The sequence below is a fragment of the Anarrhichthys ocellatus genome, unplaced genomic scaffold, assembly GCF_004355925.1.
Source record: "Anarrhichthys ocellatus isolate YVR2014 unplaced genomic scaffold, GSC_Weel_1.0 scaffold11, whole genome shotgun sequence".
Taxonomy (NCBI): domain Eukaryota; kingdom Metazoa; phylum Chordata; class Actinopteri; order Perciformes; family Anarhichadidae; genus Anarrhichthys; species Anarrhichthys ocellatus.
The window spans coordinates 2,157,770-2,175,308 of record NW_022280041.1 but is presented as its reverse complement, the minus strand read 5'-3'; positions in this window follow the sequence as shown (position 1 = coordinate 2,175,308).

The following is a 17,539-nucleotide window of genomic DNA, read 5'->3' as shown; positions in this document are numbered from 1 at the left end:
CAAATCAACTCTGAACTGCATCATTTGATTATGAGCGAGAGCCTGGATGAGATCCGTAGGAGACGTCTCCTTTTAATTTGTTAAAGCCATTGTTCAACATAGGAAATACACGTATCCTCTTTCATGCCAAGTCTGTACGCCAAGAATGAAGCTAGAGTCACAAGATGATTAGCTTAGCTTAGCATAAAGACTGGAAACAGGGGAAACAACTAGCCTGGCTCTGCCCAAAGGTAACAGAATAGGTCTACCAGCTCTCTAAAGCTCACTGATTTTAATGTCAGACCTTGTTGGTTTCACAAAGAAATATATAAAAACGACAAGTCATGGTTTCCCCACTGGCTCCAGTATTCATGCTAGGCTAATCCTCTGCTAGCTCTAGCTTCAACGTACAGAACGGTATCGATCTTCTCATCTAACTCACAACAAGAAACTAAATATTGGCCGAACTGTTCATTCAAAATGAACAACAAAATATTATAAAAAGTGGTGAAAAAGTGAATTTTGTATCTTTCCTTTGCTACTAGAAGGATTTGTAATCATCGTGCGTGAGGTGCCCGAAGAGAATATTGTGAGATAAAATTCACAAGAATCTCGACATATCATGCGATAGTCTCCGTTTCTGTTCTTTCAAAATAAATAATAATCTTTCTTTGTGATGTTTTGCACCGTAGTCGAGAGTGTTGTCGCCACATGTGCTAAACCTGGCCCTCATCGTGCTGTAAGCTCTTTTGGATAAAGAAAAACAAAAAAGAAGAGCTCATGCCAAAGTATTTAGAAGATGCAGGCTCATCCAACGCTTTGGACATTTGCTGTTTGATTTTGTGAAAGGTTTGTATTTAATCTCGCTCCTCGTCCTCGTCTTGTTTTTGTATTTCTTTGGCTGAACCACTGCCACCAAAAGGTTGGAGAGGCTGAGCGAGTGTTGTTGTCTGGCAGGTGAATCTGCAGCCAGTTACGATAAAACCAGAGCAATAGAAGATCAGAGATCGTATCACTCACTCACACACACACACACACACACACACACACACACACACGCACACACAGGCAGGCCAGAGATAGAAAAGGTGATAGAGAGGCGAGGGAGGTGACAACCTTTGATGTTTTTCCTGAAACAGTTATGAAAACCTGGATGTTTTGGCGTTGGTGGCGGTTGTTTTTCTATACTTATGAACCCGTGTTTACAGATACACTTCAGAAACATGCATGAAGTCATTGAGGAGAACACACACAGACAGTTGTGCTGTTTCTTTTTGTTGTTTTTTTACAGATTTTATTGTGACATTCTCCATTGTTTTTCGCTGCCAGGGAATGTGTACAAACAAGTGTTTGCAGTGAGAAGAGAACATCGTAAAATACAAATATACTGCAGATCAAAGTGTGAGTGAAGTGGGTCTGTGTGTGTTTATGAATGTGTGTGTGTGTCCCTTGGCCTCTGCGAGCCCTCCGTCTCCCCGCTTGATTTCATTTTCGTATGCTTGTCTCTGACGGTGCGTGTGCGTTCATGTGATGGTCGGAGTCGGGAATAAAACAACTCATTAAAAAAATATTCCACTGGAGCCGAGCGAAAGAAAACATGCTGTAGATTTATATACACTGCACAAACACACACACACACACACACACACACACACACACACACACACACACAAACTTTAACATCATCATGGGGAATTGAGAAGAAGAAAGTTTTCAGATTTGGAGAGAACCTCGATCACAAATCTTTCCTCAGTCTTCTTTCTCCTTAATCTCCTTTTCCTTTTATTCCTGTAAATTGTACCGTTTTGTTTTACAGACCGAACTCGTCTTAAATCTCGCATATTTTCTACTTTCAGTGTCGCTTTCTTTCCCTCCACAACCCGTTGGCTCTATGCGTATTCCTCCCAGTTTACCGTTCATTTCAGGCAAAAATCTCCTTTTTTTTCTGTCTTATAAAAATTTGTACCAACGTGGTTTTCTCACATCAGAGGCCTCCGCAGTCTGTCCTTTGTAGTTGCACATGTTACGCTGTGTAAAAGTCTTTAAACCTTTAACTGCTCTTCTTTAATACCCGGTATGAGAAACACCTTCCAAAATGTCTGGGTACGCCACTAAACCACCGTTAATATGCGTTTTTATTACTTTGTGAAGAAGACGGGTATTTTTTGGTCAACTTGAGTTGACCAAAAATGGAAATTTTAAAGAGTAAAACCTCTTTGTTGATTAGCATAGCGTCAGTGCACTTTAGTAATGAACGTTCTCATGCTGTCATTTCAGGTTTGACCTCCCTGCAGCTGAAGACTTCCTCATGCTGACGGACTGCAGGTAGGAGTCCTTTCCTTCTTTAAAGCTGCACCATTGTCTTCATATCAACAGTGGGTCATGTGACTCGTGGTGTCGTAGAGCAGCAGTCTGTCTGAGGTGAACTGTTCTGTTGCCTAAACTACTGTAAACTATTTAATTAAGATTGAAGAGTGGATTTCAGTTCCCTCTGGTTAACAGTTGTAATGTGTACGTCTAGGGCTTTTATTGTGAAAGGTAAGAACGGAAGGAAGGTTGAAAGGAGTAATAAAGTTTGCCGTCTTTGTTCGGAAAACGGAACGTACACAGTGCACGTTTTGAATATGTCCCTTCCACACACATTGATTAATACTCAAAAAAACAAAAAGACGTTTATCGTTGTGCAGTCGCTCAGGGTCAGTGGGCCTTTACGGGACACTCCCACAATGCAACACAACCTGATTTGGTGTGAATGCAGCCAAAGAGCCAGACATTTGAATCAGGAGTTGGTGGAGACCAAAGCAGAGCGAGAAGAAAAGTGAAGTATAATGTCTGTTGGTCAGGTCGCCAGAAAAAAATGAATGAATGCTAACGTTGCTGTATGTCCGCTTTTGGAGCCAGGAAACAGATTTTCAAATGTACGTACATGTTTATCTATCGATCATTATTTTCTATATGTAAGATCCACCCCCTCCTCATCCCTCCGTCCGTCGTTTCTTCACCTCGCGTGTGAAGAGACTCGTTTCTTGACGCCTCACTGTTGTTGATGAACCTCATTAAAGAGTGAAAGCACATTCCGTTATCGCTTTATAGCAAGGTTGCACACACACACACACACACATGAACACACACACACACACACACACACACAAACACATGACCACACACACGGTCCTGCTGGTGTTTACAATGTAATTCCTTTTTTTATTCACCTATTTGGTGATCATGCCCATGTGCTTGTAAAAATAGCTCTGTTGATAAAACGAGTCTCCATATCAACAGATCGTGCACACACACACACACACACACACACACACACACACACACACACACACGTAGACACACACAGCTGCCAGCCCGTGTATCTGTACCGAGGTCAGTTGAGAACTTCCATGTCCCGGGTTTCAAAAGCCGCCTCACCTCGCTAAGACATCACAACTTAAGGAAACACAGGTGGGAGGAATTTCTCAAATGCCTTCTCTGAAAATGTGAGCGCTGCGTTTTGCCAGTTGAGGAAGAACAACAGTTGTTACTGCGAGGTAAGAGAACGGTCAGTGCAGGGCTGTCTCATGGCTCACTTCAGCTGGATGCCACATCGACCAGGATGCAACAGAGGAGAGAGCTGGTTGTGTAAGCGGAGGGGTTTGACTCCTTGCTTCTTCAAAAACAAGTGCCACATCAATTATGATGGTGTGACGCCTTCGATCAACCAACAAGTTGAAATGTATATATCATATTATGACATTGTTTAAACTAACTGAATCATAAAGAAACTTCAGGTCCTTCAAAAATTGTTGTGAAATATCTGAAAAGTGGTAAAATATAACAAAGACATCAGTAAAATATCCCAAATGTATGAGCCTATAATATACTCTACATGCATATGCCATTAAAAACCACATGTTGCTCATTATGATCCCTTTTAATTGCCTGGAAATGTCAATAGAAATCAAATTTTATGAATGTTGCATCTGTTTGTAGGCTTTGAGTCCAAGTTTGTTTATTATTAGCTATGACTCCCCGCTGTAAAAGAGTCAAAGCTTCTCCGTGGAGATGAACTGGGCTGATCTGAAGTCAGGTTTGATGAGATGAGAATGTGTCCAACCTCCAAACGTCACTACAACGTCAGTGACAGTAAACTCTCCACGGTGTACTGTTTTAGAGGTTAGAATGCTATAAATGATTGTACTGGTTTAGGTAAAGATGCAATAATTGCTCTTTCTGTCTGCAACAAACAGCCCTCCGGTGGCGGTTAGGATGACAACAAGATGAAAGTGGTGGTTTGGAGTAGAAGTCTGACTGTTGGAATGCATTCAGACTGCCAGGACAAATATAGATGAGCAAACTAAAAGGCTTTGCCCATTCTTCATCTTCCTGCAGCCCCCAAATGGGTCAGCAAATTAGAAACTTTCAGCTATCCCTGCATAATATAGAGGAAAACCCAAAGTTATTTTTTCTTGTGTTGGACCTTTTTGTCCGCTCGGATACGCAGTGGAATTATTATTTATGAATTCAAATGAACCTTCAGGGAGAGCAGGGTGCCACATCACACACAACAGGCCACTTATTTAATGCGTGAGAGTTTTGTTCAGACTCTGCTGTAGTCACTGAAGTATTTATGAGATGATCGATGCCATTAGGAGCTGTATGGCTACGAAGAGTAACACCTAAACTAGACTCTTTTCTCCAACGATGCGTTCTTGAACCTGATTTTAAAACCTCTCCTTTGACCTTTTGATGAAATGCGTCCCGCACCGGATGAGTTCTCAGTTGCGTTAAAGTGCTCCGCATTCTAGAAACGTAAGTTCTGCCAAACTGAGATGAGCTTCAGGGCTTGAATGGGGACCTTGTGTGTGAAGGATTGTCTGCTTTTCACCACCAGAAAGAGAAGGCGACACGATGGGCCAATCTGCGGAGCATCCGTGGTCGGAGTGTATTAGAGATGTTTGTAGAGATGTTGCGCACACGAGCAGAGGAACAATGAAGGAGTCAGTAGACCGCAGAAGCATACGCTGCATGCTTTTCAAGACATGCAGGAAAACTGCCATATGTTCAGTCGTTCATGGAGATGGAAATGAAATATAATAGGCACGTGCATCGGTGAAGGTAGCCGCTGACAACATTCGGATATCTGTGAAATCTCTGCGGTCAGACTGTCCGTCGCTAAACTACAGTGGAAGCCAGTACAGGACCAGGATGGAGACAGTAACATTAACCACAGTGCCGGAGGAGCGCCAGTCAAGGTCGAGCGGGAGATTTTAGAGAACGTCGCCTTGCGTGCATTGCTGCGTGTGTTTTGAAATTACAGATGATTCCCTCCTCCCAGATGTTAGTGTTTTGGGGCTCTTAACGCCGTTTAACTGTGAGAGTTATCATGTAATAGCTTTGTCCCCCCCCCCCCCACCTAGCTTTATTTTGTGATAGCAGCCATATTGTCTGCCATTGATGACAAGCATGAAACCACAAATGATGATGTAGCACACGTTGCAGTGCAGAGCTGAAGGGAGGCGGCCTCAACCAGTGTTTGAATAGAAGAATATATTACATATGATAACGTAACGATAGTAGAAACTGATTTCAGTGATACGTTTCTCTTTTGGATTCACTTTGATACATATCTACCTAAATCCCCACCTCAATAACCCACCCACTCACCTGCCCACCTACCCACGTACCCAACTACCATGTTACTCCCTACCAACGTACGTACCTGACCACCCATCTACTCACCTTCTCCCCGACCCACCTCTCTACCCAACCTTCTTATTTCCCGTTAGTGGAAGCTAATGCTGATCCTAAATAAGAACACTTTTCTGACTCTTTCGTGCTAATGGTACACTGTGTTTTGACATCAACCATTATCCCGTAATTGGCACATGTGGCGGTACGACTGCTGAGCCCGAGTTGCATTGGCTCGCTTTAAATCTATAAGATAGATACAAATCTATGAGACACGTTTATTGACCCAAAAGTATCGTATTTACACGATTTTCACATCCAATCCGGGGTCATGAAGCTTTTGGTACCTTAAAATGACAAAATTTAGAGGTGTCCTGGCATATGTTGAAGGGCACGGGATGATCTACGAGGTGCACGTGGATGATTTTGGTGTCCGTGTTCTCATAACCTGAACGGGTAAAATGACTAATGTGCCAGTTTCCCCCCAAAACCTCAGTGTGTTCCTTTGAAGCGCGGAGTGAAAAACGCCACCATTACAGTGTTTTATATTGTGAAGGAGAGCTTTTGTCATGAGGTCAGGATTAGGTGAGAGGTAAAGGTAATCCTGATACACACACACACACACACACACACACACACACACAGAGGTCAGGGTGAGGTAATGATGACACCGTTCACACACGCACACACACACACTTGAATTGAAGGTCATGTTGAGGTAAACGTTAAAGAAGATTTTGTTTTCAGCGGGAGCCTAGAGACTCATAAATACAGACCTGGAACACACAGCGGGGGAACATGAGTACACACACACACACTCACACACACAGGGAAACAAAATAGTGCGTGCACATGTACGGCCTTTAGAGTTATATAAACTACTGCCCCCCCAGGGCAACCCCACACACACACACACACACACACACACACACACACGTGCATGTACACACGGCAATTAAGGAGGAATATTTAGGGAAATCGTTACCGGTATGATTTATACATCAGAGGCACACTCAGCTTTTACGGCCATTGACTGCTATCCAACAGCCCGACTGTAAATCACAACGTGGAACCACATCAAGACTCCAGAGTAGAAGCTGAACACGAGATTTTCATTTAAAAAATGCACTATTTTTGCGGAATTTCAGTCCAGAGTTAATTATAAAAACGTATTTGTTGTGCAGAGACACTGGGAGTCCCATTAAGAGTCATATTTATAGAGAAATATGTATTAAGCTTTTACAAGTTAGTTTATGATGTTTGTAATGTAAAGCGATTAATTCCTACATTCAAATACTTTCTCAAACTTTTTTTTTGTTTCATGACATCATGAGTATTAGGCGGCGAATAAGCCTCGTAATTATTTTCCGTAATTATTTTTTCTGAGCTTTTGCACTGCATATAAAGGCATCAACCACTCCTTCTGTTCTTACCTTTCACAATAAAAGCCCCAGACATATACACTGTGTATCTTAGGCTATAAAACAATTGAACTCAGATAGACCACCAGACGCTGCTCTGGGTCAATAGCATCCAGGTAGTTGGTCCTATGCCTGCGTGAATCTATATATATATAATATTTGCAGTCGAGTATTTAGCATTTTTATTTGTTCGTCACGATTCTGTATGTAAAGTCCTTGAAAATGAAGGATACTTGTGTATTATGTATTTCTTTAATCCAAAATGTCAGTGTGGTTGTCGAGATATTTCATAACCTGACATTGTCATCACTAGAGCGACGCTACTGAAAAACAAAGTATGGCCTTCACAATAGCTCTGGTCTGTCGTTACCGCTTTTGGGTAATTGTTTAGTTTGGAGATAATTGCTTTGAAAACACAGGGTTGGTAGTCTAACTGTGTGTGTGTGCGCGTGGCGGGGTGGATGAGAGGGCAGCGCCGAAGGCCGAGCGAGGCGGTGGGGTCTCTCAGGATCTAGAGAGTCGTAAATGTAAAATACTGTGTGCTGCAGTACGAGTGTGTGTGTGTGTGTCCGCGCAGCGAGAGGTTATCCAAACAAACCACTAGAATGTCAAGTTACGTGCCGGCGATTCCTCTGTGTTTTATTGGCTGACTTCACTGAGTTACTCCTAGGTCAGCGCTGTGTGTGTGTGTGTGTGTGTGTGTGTGCGTGTGTGCATGTGTATGTGCGTGTGTGTGAGAGCGAAGGGGAGGGGGGGTTAAAAGAGAGAGATAACCTGTTGAGGTGAGACGGACTCCCTGGATGTCTATTTTGGTGGTTTAGGAGAGAGTTTGTGTTTTTCTACGTGTGTGTGTGTGTGTGTGCGATGTGAAAATAAGCGTTGAATTACGAGGTGAGAGCACAGAAGAGAGAGGCAAGGGTCAACTAAAGAACAAGAGCTGGCCAGAGGCTTTGTGTGTGTGAGACACTTCAGTATTCTCCGAATCCATAAGACCTCTTGGCTAACATCTGAGAATGTGAGAATATATTGGGGAGCGGATGGCTGCGAGTTGGGAGAGAAACCCGACGGATGTTTCTCGAGCGTGTGACCTTCCAACGGCCGCAGAAGAAGAGAGGAAAAAAACCCAAAGTAACAATGAAAGTGAGCTGATGTACGTCCACGGGCCAAGACATGCATCAGCTATTTTTCTCATATTGCAGTTTCTCAGAATTTTTTTTTAAAGGAAGGAGAGAAGAAGAGATATCCACTTCTGCTGTTTTTTCCATCATCATTCTGCTCACTACTCTCATTATATGAATCACTTCTGTCATATGCATTGAGTGTGTTGTAACTCTGTCATGTGTTCTGTATCACACTGTCCACTCTGGGAGAGGGATCCCTCTGTTGCTCTTCCTCAGGTTTCTTCCTTTTTTTCTCCCCGTTAAAGGGTTTTAGGGGAAGTTTTTCCTGTACCGACGTGAGGGTCAAAATACACGACACATACGAAATATATTGATTTGAATGAATTGATTTGAAGAGGGTGATAAGGTGGGATTGAAGGCCTCTATGCAAGTCTCTGACATTAGTATATTAGTCATGACTTTCTAGGTGATGGGGCATCTTGGTGCGGAGATGCTTTTTGAGGATCGTGAGAGTGAAGAGACTCTTTAATATACTTTAATTGGTTGAATATTTGTAAAACTCACACACAGACATAAAAGGTGACCAGTTGCATTGATTTCTGGGGGAAACAAATGAAAATATGGAGATATGTTCTGCAAAGAACTCCTGTGTGACTTTACAGTGCAAAAGGATGGCCTGCATAGAGCGGAAAGTTGCTCTGTGGTCTCTCCAACCGACTCACAGTTTTCCAACAGATTCCCTGTTGTAAAGTCGTGATTGATTTCAGCATTCTTAGGTAACATCGTGTTGTGCAAGCGCCCTTCTACGAGATGCTTTTATGAAGACGGATCGATTTACTCGCTCACACAAACAGTGAGTAGTACCGAGGGAGAGCATAAAGACACGATTGGAAGCATTTATGTGTGTGTACACATCTGTGTGCGAGTGTGTGAGAGAAAGGCGGCGTTCGGGGCACAAGTTCAGCTCTGTGGGAAGTTATGGGAGAGTTAAAACGGGAGAGGAGGCAAGGTCAGGCCACTGGGCCGGCTCAGGGTGAGCTGAGGTGTGTGTGTGTGGAGCGAGAGGGGGGCTAACAATGTTTAAAGGTAAGTTTAGGGTTACAGCTGGCGGTGGGAGGGGGTGTGGGGTAGAGAATTTTAGGTTGGAGAGAGGGAAAGAGGTGAGTTCAGTGTTCAGGAGGGGGAGGAGGTGAGGTTAGGTTTACGGGACAGGACGGAACAGGACCAGAGGGGTGAGGCGGGATGGGGGAGCAGGGTGAGAAGTTATTGGGGGAGTTGAGTTTCAGGTCAAAAGGTGGGAGATGGAAGCAAAGAGAAAAGGTTAGCGGGATGCTAGAAAGCATTCATACGATAAACAGCTCTGTGTTTGACAAACGCAAGGAGCTGCTGATGTAGATCTGGTTTGAGTAATGCATCCGAGAGTTTAAAGACTCATCAGGCGCCAAAAACCCTGCAGAGCGGTTTGTAGTTCTATCAAACAGGATTTTACGACAACAATTTCATCCTCCGTTTCAACACAGAAGTGCCATGTTTACGTTACAACATAATCCAACAAAATTCAACAAAATTCAATTCCTTGTCTTTGATTGGCCTATGCAGCGGCTTGTTGGATTACATTGTCAGGATTCCCAAAGTAGTCTCGTTAAAACAAATAGTTTTTTTCCCGCTAATGTTGGTCTAAACATGGCTGAAGTGGGTTTGGGCGTACCTAGCTTCTGTTTTTTTGTTTCACTGTGGAGTCAGAGTGACCCTTGTTTGTGATGTCTGATGAAACTTTAGAGGCAAACCAATCCTTTCAAAAGGAAACTGACATTCCTACCAATGTCAATCCATCCATCCAGACATCCTTTCCTGCAGCACGTCTGGCCCACGTTGGTGGAATCCATGCAAAGTAGCCGATTCGCCCCTCTCCCAACCCAGTTCCTCCAGCACTGTTTTAGGGATACCGTACTGTTCTCAGGCCAGATCGGATAACTAATTCTGCCAAGGTTTTTCCAGGCTCTACCCCAAAGATCTTCCCACAGGTGGACGTGCCCGCAAAACCTCCACAGGGAAGAATCCAGGCAGCATCCTAGTCTGACGCTTAAACCGTGTCAGCTGGTTTCTTTTGAAGCACTTTTTTTACTTCAGGCTAGATCCACCTATCCTCGCTCCTCACCCTATCTCTAAGGGCGAGCCTGGCCATCGTGAGGAAGCTTGTTGCTTGTACCTGGAATTTAGTTATTTTGGCCAATCACCAATGGTCCTTATGGCTGAAGGTTGGAAGGGGAACATTGAGAGCTTCGCCCTCAGGCTCACCTTCTTCTTTGCCATGGCAGTCCGGCACAATGCCAGCATTACGGCAGGGGTCGTACCATTCCACCTGTCGATCTCTTGATCCATCTTACCATCACTCGTGAACAACACACCAAGGTACTTGAACGTCCCAATCCAAAGCGAGCAAAAGCTCAGTTTGATAGTCAATTAAGGGGTTGCTAAGTATCCAAAACCTTATGGTTTGATTTATACTTGACGCATCTGCAAGAGTTGCGAGTGTCCACGCGGCCATCATGGCGTCGCACCGTTAGACACGGCCCTTCGTGGTGGGTCCCATGTGGCAGGTTTCCCCCTGTTCTTGCACATCCAACATTTCCTAACTACGTGGAGGGGCGGACCAAAATGAAGAACTTTAAGGAGCTTCGAGAAAGACGTTTTTGCCGCGACAAGAAACCTTCACAGATCCAAAACGTTTCCATGTCACGGTTCCACGTCAGGTCAACCGCCCTTGCTAAAAGTATAACCGATGCTTAATGCATCATACTGGTTCAGAGAAACATGGACATTGTAGACACTTGGACTTACTTACTTATAATAAACCACATTGGTATTCGCTTCAGTTTCAAATATGATGAGTCAAATTTAAGATGTGAGACAAAACCAGAAGGTGAACATGTAGAAGTGAATATTCTGGTCCATTCATGCCGTCTGAAATTGTTCTCTTTTATTTTTTTTACCACATTCTGTCTCACTGCAGTTCTCCGTTAGCTCTGGCCACCTTGCAGCCGTTCTTCTCTTCCTCTCTGTTTATCCGTCGCTCCGTTTTCTTTTCTCACTCGCTGCTGTTCCCCCTCACATCCATTCCAGGGGGTTAAGTAGACTGTTGACATTTTTGTGGCCGTCGCCGTATTATGTTGGGACTATCAGATTTATACTGACACGGTTCACTAACGTTACACTGACTACCCTTTTGTCTACGCGTGTGTGTTTATGTGCACGCGTGTGTTTTATGGACTTGACCTCGCCGAGAGTGAATGATGTTTGGAAGCAAACCGAGGAATTCCGGCCTCTGAAATTTCCATAATCCTGACTTTAGCTTCTTTTTTTTTTTTTTGCGATTCGACTTCGGAAACAGCGGGGTTGTGTATTTTGGATGCGCGCTCTTACACGTACACACTCCCTTTCTCTTTAGTCTCTCACACACACACACACACACACACACACACACACACACACACACACACACACACACACACAGGCATGGATACATGGAAAAGATCACACCAACGCATACGTTCACACACAATTACAAACAAAGGCATCAAGGTAGACTCACGCGTACGGAAAATTGTGTTCGCCTGCACTCTCAGCTCTCCCAAGTTTCTGTTGACATTATTATGATCATGCTGGAACCGTTTAAGCACTGTAACACACACACACACACACACACAGGGTCATGCGGGAGTGACTGTGCCTAGCAGAGCCATCCTGGGCTCTCAGGTTTTGATATAAAAGGCTCCCCTACTGTTTGACCTCCTCTGTGAGTACTCACACACACACATCAACACACTTTTACTGTGAGTTATGAATTGGCAACAAGGTGGCATTTAAACTAGCAAGAGGTGGTGAAATGTCTTTGAAATAGCGACTTTGATTCTACCTACGCATTGTGGCCAACCAGACTATTACAGGCGCTGGTGACACCCTAGGCACCCTTCTGGGCACAAACTCCTGTCAGCCATCACCACCTGTCCACCTCTAATCCTCTTGAAAATTAAATGACAAAGTACGCAGCAATCAGCCTCCCAGATCCACACATATAAGCGTTTTCTGATTTAGAAGTGCTATGATTAAGATTTGTTTAGATTTTCATCACATAAAAAGACTTGGCCAGTAAAGGCATTTGAATATTGCCTGTTTGATCACGTGAATACATTGCGTAAAGTCTTGTTATGAAACAATGAAAAGAAGGAGTTCAAACTCCTGAGGAACATAGCCTCCAGCTTATATTTCTCTTTCATTTTCCTTTCCTCCGTCTACACGGTGCCCTCTGGAACACCTCAACCCGTCTGTCCTTTGTCCTCAGCCGTCCATTTCTCTCTCCTTAACTATTCCAGTAATGTGGAAGTATTTATATGCTGTTCTGTCTCCCAGTGTGTGTGTGTGTGTGTGTGTATGTGTGTGTGCGTGTGCCCTGTCCTACGATATTATTATGGTTGGCAACAGTAGCTCCCAGATGCAGGGGACAAAAGGAGATATAAAAAAGCAAAGTAATGAGGCAGAAATGGCCTAAAATATGCGAGAGAGGTGCCGGGAAGTGACTAATATTGAGGCGCTCTTTGTCCACTCTAATATTTCATCTTCATCTCTAGCTCATACCCCTCTTCCATCTCCCTTATATGCCGCGATGATGAATGAAATCAACAAACTTGTGAAATCGTTAAGGCTCCCACATGACAAAAGGAGGCTCTATTTCCTCTCTTAACTATCAAATGGAGAGTTCTGAAATAACCTCTCCATAAATGATACTCACTTATTTTTATTTATTGCCAAAAGCTTAAAAAGACATGTGTTTGGGATTATCATGTGACTCCCTCACTTTGTCATCGCATAAACAATGCTGTAGTGGCTGCAGGGCAGGCTGATTTAATGTGATGTGTAATTACTGTCATTTTAAAGCTTTTCTTTTCTTAAATGTGTCTCTGCCTTTGTTAAGGGCTTGTTGATGTGGCGTTTCTGCATTTTACTTCCCAGACGTCAAACACTGGGACCGAGACGTCTGGTTCTTTGTGGTTGAAGTCCGACTGGGACTCTTGATGCTAGTCAGTTGTTTGTTGTGTGTACTTGTATGGCAAAGGATTTAGAGACATTTAGAGACTTTAAGTTTTAGAGAATTACGGGTTATCTCCAATTTGCTGTGAGACTTTTTAACAGAAAACATGTGTAACAACTTTTTGGGTGGCGTTTGAAATAGATGTCCATTTACCAGACAGGAAGGTATTGAGATGCATTTTGGGAATTGTAGTGTCCAGCATATTTTAACCATTAGGATCTGTTTATGACTGTGTGTGTGTGTGTGTGTGTGTGTGAGAGAATCAGAGACCGAGAGAGAGAGGCTGAAGAAGGGATGAGTGTTCACCATCATAAACGAATGGAGGGTCAAACACTACCCTCATACTGGCATGTTCAGGCATTATGTACAGGTGTAACCTGTGTGTGTACTTGTACAGCTATCTTTGTGAGGACCAATTTCAGTTTTTGGGTTCAGGTTAGATTTGGGTTTAAGTTAGAGTTAGGGGTAAGGTTATGGCAATTGGCAAGGGGGTGTATTATGTCAATGAGTGTCCTCACAAAGATAGAAGTTCAAGCTTGTGTGTGTGTTTTGAGCGTTCCAGCGCAGCGAGCCATGTCTTTAGTGCAGACAGATGCTGAATCCATTGACGGATAATTAAAGCAATAACTGGCTCTTTACTGAAACGTTGGCCATATACACTGAATTTCTGCAGGGAGAGAGGGAGAGAGAGAGCTTATCAAAGAATAAAAAAGAATGAAAAATAGTTTTTTTTTTTGTCCCTTGTGAACCTCTCAAGCACATTTCAAAACTTTTGTTTGCGTTTTATTTGTGCTCACTCAAAAATGTTTCATGTTGAACTTGGTTTCATTTCCCATAATTCCCGCCCTCCTTGTCTCTCTTAAACCTCTGGCTCAAAGCTGATCGCCCTGCCGCAGAACACACACACACACACACACACTCACTCACACACACATAGACTGAAGCAACACAGAAGTAGACACATGCAAAACACACATCAGAGCTGTAATTTTGGTTCATGTTCGTTGGCTTCCGACGAGCTTCCAGGATGTCTTCAACACCTCGAGCTGGCGGTCTCGCTCTTTAGGAGTCTAAATCAAACACGAGCGAGCGCCTCGGGGAATCAGAAAACGAGAGACCGAGATGGAGAGGGCCAAGACGGAGAGATGAAAAAAAAGACGAGAGGAGAAAAAAAATGAGAGAAAAAACGATGAGACGTTTTTGGACGGGAGACCCGGTGAAGAGGTCGAGCGACGGAGACGCAAGACAGAGATTTGGAGCGAAAAGAGAGAGAACGAGATGGAGAGAAAAGAAAACAGACAAAGGTTTGGGTTTGACATGCTCGAAAAAATGTCGTCATTTGCCCAATATGAATTATCACAAAAGTATGTGGACACCAGCTCAGTTCACTCTGCTGTGTTCTGCTCTGAGGTCAGTTGTCATGCCCTGTCCTGTTAATAATGATCCATACTCCATACTCCAATTCACAATGCTAGTCACCTGAAAATTTTTTGTCACACTTTGTTCCGGAGTCATCTTTTTGTTTGTGTCTCGGTCAGTAGAAAGTCACGTATCCGTCACACTGATGTTGTTTTCGTTTGACATGGAAGTTGTATTAGCGATTGCTAACATTTTAGCAATTCATTCGGCCAGCTTAGCGGCTGCCGTCTGCAGCGTTCTCCCTCATTACCGGACCAATTCAAAAAAAATGAGTTCACTTTGATACATTTTTATTTTATTTTTTATTTTCCAAACTTTGTCTCATTTTCTACGACTTTTCTTCAACTTTTCCAAGTGGAGTCGGAGACGTGTGATGCACTCCTCCCCCACATCACTCTCGTCTTTCTTCCCCCTTAAAGCCGAACTGCTACCAGGCTCGCTGACAGATTCCCGCCTCGGTGAGTCTTGGCTCAAGATCGGGCTGCAGAGCCCATGCCAGACCGGACTGGACCGGACCAAACAAAACACCTTTGGTAAAGATGGAACCGTCGGGCTCCATCGGGTCTGGAGCGGTGTGGAGGGTCGATGCCTTCAGCGTTGAACCCGTTCAGACCGCAGGACGACTCGGCCAACTCAATGGTGGTCCTGCTGGATGAAGAACAGGCGTAGGAGTCATCTAATGTATCCTAACGGTGCGTTTGAGGACTCATGGATCTGTGTTGCACTAAAAGGCGTTGTCACGAAGGCACTCTTTGAAATCTATTTTGTGCTTCTAGGAACAAGAGAAAAATCTTCCATGAGCTCCAGTATATTTTTAAAACAACAGCGTTCGTTGCAACCTTCTACGTAAAGACCACCTCTAGGATCATCCAAATGGAAACACGGCACCCTGATGTGTCTGGTGCACTGATTTAAAACGGTGGTTGAATCTTGCTAAATGTGCGTTCAAGAACATGAACACAATATAAAGTTAGAAGTGACCAAAAAGAAGATAATGGTCCTGACCTTGTTCAGGTGTTCATGTTATTGTGTCGTTTGTCGTTTTTAGTCTTTCACTGGAGCGTCTAACGCAAAAAGCTCCTTGAATACGTTTTTTAAGAAAAGCTCAGGAAGCTGAGGTGACCTCGGAGGACCTCGTTTGTTTTCCTCAAGTCTTTTTGTCGGTCCGTCGGGGACGCGAAGCTCCTCTGATGAAACAGTGACAGAGGTCCAGACCTCCCTCCCGTCGCCTCTACATTCTCTCCGTTATGGCGGAAAACAACAACTGCTGCTGCTTTCAACAGCCTGCGGTGACAATAGTTCAGATTCCTCCTCCTCCTTCATCCCTCCATCCTCTTCCTCTGTTTACCCTCTGCATTCATATCCTCTCCTCCTTCCCTCTCTCGTCCTTTATGTTTCCCTTTTGTCTCCCCCTCCTCCTCTACTCTCGTCTTCTATTTCCTTCTTTTCTTTCTTTCTCCAATTTATTTCCTCACTCCTCGTCCTCACTTCCTTCCCTCGTCTTTCTCCTTTTCTTTTGTCTTACGTTCCCCTCCTCTCTCATCTTATTGTCTCCTCGCTGTGTCTGCTCCTTTCCTCCCCTCCACTTTCATCTCCTTGTCTTTTCTCACCCTCTCTACCTACAGTAGTCCTCCTCTCCTTTTCTCCTCCTTGTGTCTTTCCCTCCCATTATTCATCTCTTCCCCCCCTTCTCTTATCTCCCTCTCTTTCTCCTCTCCTTACTCTCTCTCTCTTCATCCCTTCCCTGTCTTTGTCTCTCCACTCTTCTCCTCTCCTCTCTTCATTTTCCTCTCATCTCCTTCACTCTCTTAATTTCTAATCCTCCCCTCCTCTCTTCCTCTCCTCACCTTGTCCCTCCCCCGGTCGTCCTCCCCTTCCTCTCCACGACTCCCCCTCTTCATCTCTCCTCCATCTCTGTCCCCTTGTCTCCTCTCCTGTCCTCTCTCCTCTCGTCTTTTCCCTCCTTGTCGGATCTCCTCAACCTCAACTTTTTTGTCCTCCCCTTTGCATTCTTTTCGTCCTTTCCTCATTAGTTTCCTCCTTTCTCATCCTCTTCTTGTTATCTCCCTTCCTCTCCCTCTCTCTTCTCGTCCCTCCTTGCTGGAGCTCCTCTCCTCTCTTCCTCTTTTCTTCTCCTCACCTCTCTATTCTCATCTTGTCTCCACTCCTCTTCTCCTGTGTCCTGTCTTTCTCTTGTCTCCTTTCATCTCCTCTTTCCTCTTCTTTCTTGTCTCCTCTCCTCTCTTGCTTCCTCTCATCTCTTTTACACTCCTCTCTCTTTTCCTTTATGGTCTCTTTTCCTCTTGTCTTCTGTCTTGTCTCTTCCCTTATCTTGTCTCCTCTTGTGTACGCTCCTCTCCTCTCTCATCTCCTTTCCTCTTTTGTCTCCTCTCCTCTCCCTCCGTCTCACTTCTCTTCTCCTCTCCTATCTCGTCTCCTCTGTGCCCTCTGCTTGACTCCGCTCTTCATCAACTCTGTTTAGAGACCAGTAAACCCGCTTGCCTCTCGCAAACCTCCCAGTACCCCAATTTAAACTGCACACAAACAAACACACAAACATACACATAACCATACGTACACATGAAACCGCATGTCAACACACACACACATGCAAGAACCCACCCGCAAACACACACAGAAAAATGCACACGTGATGTTTGTCAGAAGTCTTTGCCCGCTAACATTCAGCCCAATAATGTGTTTACAGTGTTCGTGACCCGCCGCACTGAGAAGTTACAGGCGTATTAAAACACACAAAAAAGTCAAAGCTCAGCGTTTTTGAAAAAACAGCTTTGTTGTGTGTGTGTGTGTGTGTGTGTGTGTGTGGTTTC